This window comes from Taudactylus pleione, unplaced genomic scaffold (genome assembly GCF_031769625.1).
Source record: "Taudactylus pleione unplaced genomic scaffold, aTauple2 ptg000043l, whole genome shotgun sequence".
NCBI classification, from domain to species: domain Eukaryota; kingdom Metazoa; phylum Chordata; class Amphibia; order Anura; family Myobatrachidae; genus Taudactylus; species Taudactylus pleione.
The window spans coordinates 7,487,457-7,495,448 of NW_028284445.1; the positions used below are offsets into that span (position 1 = coordinate 7,487,457).

Sequence of the window (7,992 nt, forward strand, 5' to 3'; positions counted from 1 at the left end):
CTAAAAAGGGGTGGCTATTCAAATGAACCGTTCGCACTTTGCGGTCTGTTCACGCCTCTAAGTCTGAACGAGCGAGCAAAACATGCGAACGTAAATTTGAAAAATACGCCCCCTGGCCGCACGCACCATACGTCATGTCCGCTATTTATTAGATTAATCGAGTACATCGACCAGCGTATGAACTGCTCGCTATTCTTGTGGTTGGTTTTTTCAACCACTATTTTGCGAGCAGTTCTGAGTTAAAAAAAACCAAGTGGTCAATGACGCTGCTGGATTAATTATGCACTCCCTTAAAACGTCCGCTTTGACCTTTAAGCACGCCTGCGATCGGATTTCCACTCCCCGTTTTCAAGCACCTTCCCCTGTTACCACCCACATACGCCTCATTCTGTCACTCAAATTATCAGGCATTCGCTATTTTGCGAGCACATGAATTTCGACCGCACTGACTGGTTCGCGCATGCGTATAACGATCCGTACGCATGCGCAGTTGGGCAAACATCGCTCGGAGCGAACGAGCTGCCGCTTACGAGTGGCTCTGAATCAGGACCATTGACAGAATTTTCATATTTTGGCCTCTATTCACCACCACAATGGCTTTGAAATGAAACACACAAAATGTGCTTTAACTGCAGACTTTCAGATTTAATTTGAGGGTAATTACATCCAAATCAGGTGAACGGTGTAGGAATTACAACGGTTTCTGTATGTGCCTCCCACTTTTTAAGGGGCCAAAAGTAATGGGACAAACTAAACAATCCTAAATCTATCTTTCACTTTTTAATACTTTGTTGCAAATCCTTTGCAGGCAATTACAGCCTGAAGTCTGGAACGCATAGACATCACCAGACGCTGGGTTTCATCCCTGGTGATGCTCTGCCAGGCCTCTACTGCAAATGTCTTCAGTTCCTATATATATATATATATAATCAAGTGTTAGTCCAAAAAGAAAATAAATAGTATCTTGGGCTTTGAGGTTGAATGAGAATACACAACCCAATTCTCAGGTGGCAGCCCTTGAGCAATAGCCTACAGTTCAAAAATAGGTGATAATTCTGAAAAAGAAGACAAAGGCCCTCATTCAGAGCCACTCGCTAGCGGCAGTACGCTCGTTCCGAGCGATGTTCGCACATCTGCGCATGCGTACGGATCGTTATATGCATGCGCGAATCAGTCAGTGCGGCCGACATTCATGTGCTCGCAATATAGCGAATGCCTGCTATTTTGAGTGACAGAATGAGGCGTATGTGGGTGGTAACAGGGGAAGGTGCTTGAAAACGGGGAGTGGAGATCAGAACGCAGGCGTGCTTAAAGGTCAAAACGGGCGTTTTATGGGTGTGCATAATTAATACTGCAGCGTCATTGACCACGTCACTGGGTTATTTTATAGCCAGAACTGCTCGCAAGATTGTGGTAGCAAAAACCAACAAGAATAGCGAGCAGTTCATACGCTGGTCGATGTACTCGATTAATCAAATAAATAGCGGACATGACGTATGGTGCGAGCGGCCAGGGGGCGTTTTTAACAAAAAAACAAGCGTATGTTTTGCTCGCTCGTACAGACTTAGAGGTGTGGACAGACTGCAATTTGCGAACGGATCATTTGAATAGCCACCCCTTGTTTTTGAACGAACGACCGCAAACAGCGAACGGCTCTGAATCAGGCCCAAAGAGCGCCTTCTAGTGTTAGTGAGATTTCATAAAAAAATATTTCAAATGCACAGCCACCATCTAAATAATAATGGGATTTTGGTACCTACCGGTAAATCCTTTTCTCTGATTCCACAGGGGACACTGGAGGTGCTTACGCTGGGGTATAGAGGCGTGGATAGCTGGAGCTGGCACTTTAAAATTTAGAAGTGTGAAGCTCCTCCCCCTCTATGCCCCACCAGCCCTCAGTTTAGAAAATGAAGACCTAGAGGAGGTGGAGAACAAGCGGAGTGAAAAGGAGAGAAGAACACACAATAACTGAATCATACAACATACAGAACAAAACCGAACAGGCAGGCATAGAGTGCAGAGGTGGGCGTCCAGTGTCCACTGTGGAATCAGAGAAAAGGATTTACCGGTAGGTACCAAAATCCCATTTTCTCTTTCATCCACTAGGGGACACTGGAGGTGCTTATGCTGGGAATGTCCCAAAGTTATCCCCACAGGTGGGAGTGCTCTGTGGAGCCTGTAGAACAAGGCGGCCAAAACAGGACGCCGAAGAGGCAAACGTATCAAATTTGTAAAACTTGACAAACGTGTAAACTGAAGACCAAGTGGCCGCACGGCACAATTGTGACGTAGATGCTCCTCTACCGGCCGCCCATGACGCACCCACAGAATGTGTGGAATGAGCCGAAATTGACGAAGGAGGCCGACGGTTAGCACTAACATAAGCTTGATGAATAGTCAGCCGCATCCAACGTGCTAAAGTCTGCTTAGACGCTGGCCAACCCCTCCGAACCGAATCATAGAGGACAAAAAGCGACTCAGACTTACGAAGGGAAGCAGTCCTGTCAACATAGATGTGGAGAGCCCTAACCCAATCCAAGGTAGAAGAACCAGAGTCCTCCACCAACGATGGTACCACAATAGGCTGATTGATATGGAAAGCCGACACGACCTTAGGAAGGAAGGTGGCTATCGTCCGGAGTTCTGCTCTATCCGCATGAAACACTAGGTAAGGAGGTTTATAGGAAAAAGCCTCCAATTCTGAAACCCTACGAGCCGAAGCGAGAACCAGTAGGATGACCGTCTTCCAAGATAGGTACTTAAGATCAACCTCCTCCAAAGGTTCAAACATGGGCGACTGAAGGAACAGAAGAACTAGATTAAGATCCCAGGGATCAATTGGATGTACAAAAGGAGGTTGCATGCGCAAGACCCCTTGAAGAAACGTCTGCACCTCAGGAATGAGGGCCAATTTCCTTTGAAAGAAAATGAAAGGGCAGAAACCTGCACCTTTAAGGTTCCCAGACGAAGGCCAGAATCCAGACCCGTCTGAAGGAACAGCAGAAACCGGGATAAGCGAAAGGTCCTAGACGGAAGATCCCGACTGGAACACCATGAAATATAAGCGCGCCAGATGCGATGATAATGCGCAGCCTAAACTGGCTTCCTGGCGCATAGCATGGTGGGAATAACCGCGTCTGGGATACCCCTACGTCTTAGGATATCGGTTTCAAGGGCCACCCCGTTAAACGTAGCTGCGCTAAGTTGGAGTGTATGAAAGGGCCCTGCAGTAGAAGATCCGGGCGCAGAGGAAGGGGCCACAGACCGTCTGATAATAGGGACCAAAGGTCCGAGAACCAACTTCTCCGAGGCCAGTTCGGGGCCACGAGAATTACTGAGGCTGACTCCTGTTTTATTCTTTTTAGAAGACGAGGAAGAAGTGGAATCGGAGGGAAAAGGTAAACGAAGTCGTAGGTCCATGGACTTGTCAGAGCATCTACTGCTTCCGCCTGCGGATCTCGAGTTCTTGACACGTATACTGGAAGCTGACGATTCAATCATGATGCCATGAGATCCACCTGAGGACATCCCCATCGACGTATCAGTGCGTTGAACACGTCTGGATGAAGCTTCCATTCCCCGGGATGGACATACTGTCGACTTAGGTAATCTGCTTCCCACTTGTCCACACCCGGAATGAATACCGCTGACAGGATTATCGACTGATTCTCGGCCCACCGGAGGATCCGAGTTACCTCTCGCATAGCCATGCGACTCCGAGTCCCTCCTTGGTGGTTGATGTAAGCGACCGTCGCATTGTCGGACTGAACTCTTACCGGACGAGCCTTTAGCAACTCTGTTGCCCCTATCAGAGCATTGTAAATCGCTCTGAGTTCCAACACATTTATGGGCTCCTTCTGTTCTAGAGGGGACCATCGACCCTGAAAGTGATAATCGAGGACTACTGCACCCCATCCTCGAAGGCTGGCATCCGTGGTTATGATGATCCAGTCCCACAATCCGAACCGTTTTCCCGCTAACAGATTGCTGGATTGTGTCCACCAAAGAAGGGCTACTCTGGTAACCGGGCTCAGACGGATCTGTCGATGTAGGAACAGAAGAGACCCTGACCCCTGTGCTAACAGGTCCAGCTGAAACACCCTGGAGTGGAACCGGCCGAACTGTAGTGCCTCGAAAGCAGCTACCATTTTCCCCAAGAGACGCAGACAAGAAGCATTGACACAGTCTTTGTTTTGAGGACCAGCTGAACTAACACTCAGATATCCTTGGCCTTGTCTGTTGGAAGAAAAATCCTCTGAGATTTCGTATCCAATATCATGCCCAGAAATAAAAGTTTCTGGGACGGATTGAGATTCGACTTCTTGAAGTTGATTATCCAACCATGTTGGATTAGAATGTGATATGTCAGTAAGGCATGATCTGATAGAAGAGGCACCGATGGAGCCTTGAGTAACAGATCGTCCAAATAAGATATTATGTTCACTCCTGATGACCGAAGGAGAGCGATCATGACTGACATGAGTTTGGTGAAGATGCGGGCAGCCGAGGATAACCCGAACGGCAATGCCCGAAATTGATAATGATCCTTCAAAATGGAGAAACGCAGAAAAGCCTGGTGTGGTTCCCAAATGGGAACATGGAAATATGCGTCCTTGATATCCAGGGATAATAGGAACTCCCCTGGTTCCAAGCTCGCTATTACTGACTTTAGAGACTCCATCTTGAAACGATACATCTTCAGATACCGGTTCAAAGACTTTAGGTTTAAGATGGGCCTGACCGAGCATCCGGCTTGGGTACTACAAACAGGTTTGAGTAAAACCCCATACCTCATTGAAGTTCTGGAACTGGAACTATCACAGAAGATACTACTAGAGACTGGATAGCCTCCTGTAGAACCTTGGCTCTTTCTGCCTGTATTGGCAGACTTGTAGTGAAGGACCGAGGTGGAGGGGAGGTCTCGAAATCTATTCGGTACCCCAGGGTAATTAGTCTTCGGATCCATGGTTCTGTGGAAGTCTGGTTCCAAACTTGTTGAAATCTTTGCAGGCGGCCTCCCACTGCAGATGGTCCCAGGTGGGACGGAAGACCGTCATGCCACTTGTTTCTCAACTGGTTTAGGCTCTGGTCTACGAGCAACCGTGTGTGGATGACCTCTACCTCTGCCACCTCTTGGTTGTGTGGGCGCACCTCTGGTCCTACCACGAAGGAATGTGGCACCCGAAAGGAATTAAACGAAGGTCCAGTGTAAATTCTTCTGGGAGCCGGTGCAGCTGACAGGAGGAAAGATTTACCCCCTGTGGCTTGGGATATCCATTTGTCTAATTCTGGCCCGAACAGCATGTCGCCAGTGAATGGTAGACTTTCCACTGCACGCTTGGATTCTGCGTCAGCTTGCCAAGCACGTAGCCAGAGGGCTCTGCGGTCCAAAATCGCCGAAGCAGATATGCGAGCACTAATCTGACTGATATCCCTTGAAGCTTCTCCCATGTAAACTGCAGATTCACGGATGTGGTCTGCTAGTAGACATAACTCTGCTCCTGTAATCAATTGATCGGCCCAGGAAACCACCGCTTTGTTAATCCAAGTGGTAAAAAGTTTGGGCCTGGGTTGAGCACCCGCTGCTGTATAAATAGATCTTAGCATTGTCTCCAACCTACGATCCGATGGATCTTTTAGAACTGTAGCTCTCGGTACTGGGAGTGCTGTTTTCTTTGAGAGACGGGAGACAGACGCATCTACTGGAGGAGGGGTTTCCCACTTCTCCATCATGGATGAAGGAAAAGGCTAACTAGATGAAAACCGGTGTGGAATCTGGAACCTCTTATCTGGCTGTTTCCAATCTACCGAGAGCTGTTGCTGAATTTGCTGCGAGAACAGAATAACTGCAGAGCTCTTCGGTTGTTCGTTAAATAATTCAAACTCCTGTGATAGAGGAATTATATCCTCAGGTAAATTCAGAGTCTTTCTGACCGTCAAAATTAAAGATTCCACCCCGGGAGAGGTGGACTCTAACTCCTGAGGGTTGTCGTCCTGTAATGCAACCTCCAATTCCCCTTCTTCGGTATCCTCCATAGTAAGGAATTCTTCCTCCGACTACTCTGACTGGAGAACAGTCGTCAGAGTACGCTTCGGTCTCTGGTAGGAAGTGGAGGGTGCGGATGCCGCTGTGCCCATAACCTGTACCAAGGTGTCTAGAGACTTAGTTAGCCCCGCCACCCAGGGAGGTTGAGACTTACGTGCCTCAGCTAACTCCGACGCCAAGTCTGACATAATTCCTACCATGCCAGTGGCCCATGGAGGAGCAACTGAGTCAGGAATAGCCATCGGTGGATCAATTGTTATACAAGCATCACATAACGTGGACCCAGCGGCATGCGGATTAGATAGTTTGTGGTTACATTTAGAACAGACAAACATCTCTTGAGCCGCTTTTGTTTTGTTTGACATGGATAAACAACAGTCATCCAGACACAATAGACACAGCAGTGATTAGAAATAAAACAGAAGGCTGGTTGGGACACAGAGGAAGAGGTACCCCCTCCCACAGATTAGATTCCTTGCACTGACACTCTAGTGTTACTCACAGCCTCTTGCCAGGGATGTAGACAGGAGAATCAGCCTTCTGCATGTGCCTACAAACTACCTGTAGTGGAGAGATGCAGGCAAACAACAGGTTAAACGCGGCTCCACGCTGCTCTAACAGCCACTGTCGCGTTAATTAGATAGGGAGCCTGCGCTATTAGGCTCCGCCCTCTTTCTCAAGTCCGAGGGACTGTAAAATGGCCACCACGCTGCATTAATCACCTCCCCCCTGCACTAGCCCCGCTGAGAAGGAGCCGCTAGTCGTGCTCATCAGCGGGGAGAGGGGAGATGCATAAATTATTGAGCAGCGCTTATAGCGCTCTCTGAAGTCAGCGCTGGCGGCGGTCAGGAGTCGGGGAAAGTGCAAGTAATCTGTACTCACTGCGCTCCCCTCTGGACGGCTCCTCTGATCAGCACTTCTCCTCCCTGCTTCCTGGAGGCAGTCTGTGCTGTGTGTGTGTGTGCGGCAGTAAGGAGCTGTCAGATGCTTTTGGTGAAGCACTGCACACTCCTTCCTGTAACCCAGGAGGTTAACAGGGTGCCAGTAACCCGGACCCCACCTTTAGAGAGGTGGCGAAGGGTACTTGAAAAATAATGTAAAAGATGTTTTAAATAATAAAACAAAAAATAAATAATAATGTTAAATAAAATAAATAAATTAGATGTGCTGCTGGATCACAGCAGATTGTGACCAGCTCCATGAGGCACATTTTCTAAACTGAGGGCTGGTGGGGCATAGAGGGGGAGGAGCTTCACACTTCTAAATTTTAAAGTGGCAGCTCCAGCTATCCACACCTCTATACCCCAGCGTAAGCACCTCCAGTGTCCCCTAGTGGATGAAAGAGAAATATGAATTGCCTTAAGGCCTATTTCACACCTGCCGATTTTGGGTGGCCGGCGAAAAAGGGGAAGTTTTTTTGCCGGGTCTAAAATGACATTAAACAAGGAACCTGATGGGTCCTTTCACTTGGCACGGGCACAGCCATGTAACAGCCGGGAGTATCCTCTGAGCAGGACGGCTGCCGTGCCGAGTCAGTGCCGTCCAAGCAAGACAGTGGAGTATAGGAAACAATGTTTTCTTACACACACACCGGCCGGCTTGTACTGCAGCTGCTGCACATGCCCAGTAGAAGAAGGGAAAAAAAACACATTAAAAATGGCTCAAAGCCGTTCCATGTGAAAGGCACTAAGTGCCTGAAAAACAAACGGCCAGCTTCTGCCTGTTTTTTGACCGACCGGCCGGCCAAAGCCGGCAAGTGTGAAATAGGGCTAAGTGTGTCCTTTTGTTAGCCAGGATAATTAATCTCAAACGTGCAGTGACTTGAAAAACTCCAACAGCTTAGTAACTTCAAGAAAACATAATAAGAATATATAGTGTTATACCTTTTAAACACATTTATTACACAATGGAACAAATATTAGGCATACATTAAATAGTGCACATTC

General features: G+C 48.0%; 1 pseudogene; it reads right to left on the reverse strand.

Annotated features, from left to right (window-relative positions):
* Positions 1-936: 936 nt before the first annotated feature.
* LOC148537837 (uncharacterized) lies at positions 937-6,411 on the reverse strand (annotated as a pseudogene).
* Between the last annotated feature and the right edge of the window lie 1,581 nt (positions 6,412-7,992).